Here is a 1,432-nt window from a genome sequence, read left to right on the forward strand (position 1 = left end):
GCCCGGAAGGGATCCGGGGCGCCCCGAGCTTCATATAAAAGAAGGGGCAGGGGTGGAGCTTCAACAACAACTCTCAGAACGAAGAATCTGCTTCCTTGTGCTCCTGCTGCGCTACGATCTCCGACAAGCTTTTCCTTTATGTTCTAAGTCTTTTTATTGTCGGTAATTTTTCCTTATTAGCAATATTGTACTTAACTTGTAATCTATATTTCGAATTGCTAGTGAATTGCCCAATGAAAGTATTCACGGAGTACGGGCCTTCGAGTAGGAGTCGTCACAGGCTCCGAACAAAGTAAATCCATTGTGTTCAATTTTCTTATTCCGCTGCGTTTATACTCGTTGTTTTTCGAATCGATATTCACCCCCCCCCTCTATCGACGTTTCACGATCCAACAATATATACCTCTAACCCTAATATGCAAATAAAGAAAATAAATCTTAACATTAAGGAAAAAGACTTATAATCTTAAAATACCAAAATAGAAACTACTAAAATATCCTAAATACCAAACTCAATAAAAATAATAGAAATATTAAAATTACTTCCTCGATTTACTCTTTGTTTACTTCATTAAAATATTATTATTATCTTATTATCTTACTATTTAATTAAGAATCTAGACTTTTAATAACTAATTTTGGTGAAACTCAAAATTAAATTACATTAATGTTCTTTTTTCTTTTCACACTAAAAATAATTTTAAACCTTATTAATAATTTTATCTGGTTGTTTTTTTTATTATTTAATTAAGAATTTGAATCTTTTGATAACTAATTTTGATGATCCTAAAGTTAAATTAGGTTAGTGTCTTTTTTTTATACTAAAAATAATTGTAAGGCTTATTAGTAATTTTATCTGGTTATTTTTTTATATAAAAAGATGCACTGTCATAGTTCTCTTTAGTCCTACATCTATTGATTGACAACACTGTCAGCAGAGAAACTTCTATAAATACATTGGGCTGACGACATTAAAAAGCATACCTTTCTCGATCAAGTGTAGTATTTGCTCTTATCAATTTAATATTTGATATAAAAAATTAAATTAATTTTTTATGAGGGAGAGTTTGTTACAATAACTTGCTGGATCTGATGCACCCTTACTAAGTCTAATTTATGGGTATGATACACTAATTTACATGTATTCGTGCATTATATTACACATGTAACACATGTGCGCGATGACTATTTTATATAAAAAATACACTATTGCATGGGTTGATACACCTTTACCAAATCTAATTTATAGACTGAGATACTAATTTAGATATTGATCCTGTCCGAAAGTCCAGTCGACAGATGTTGGGGATGTGATGCTCCTGTTGACTGTGCGAAGACTCCGAGCGAAGCGGACCTGCAACCACAACCACGTCAGTGCCGAGCTAGGGAGGGGTCCCTCGGCGTTGACCCTCCGATGCTCAAGTCAGTCACC

At 33.4% G+C, this 1,432-nt stretch overlaps 1 pseudogene; it reads left to right on the forward strand.

Moving 5' to 3' along the window:
- Window positions 1-980: 980 nt before the first annotated feature.
- LOC122013073 lies at window positions 981-1,103 on the forward strand (annotated as a pseudogene).
- The last annotated feature ends 329 nt before the right edge of the window (window positions 1,104-1,432 follow it).

Source organism: Zingiber officinale, chromosome 8A (genome assembly GCF_018446385.1).
Source record: "Zingiber officinale cultivar Zhangliang chromosome 8A, Zo_v1.1, whole genome shotgun sequence".
Taxonomy (NCBI): Eukaryota; Viridiplantae; Streptophyta; class Magnoliopsida; order Zingiberales; family Zingiberaceae; genus Zingiber; species Zingiber officinale.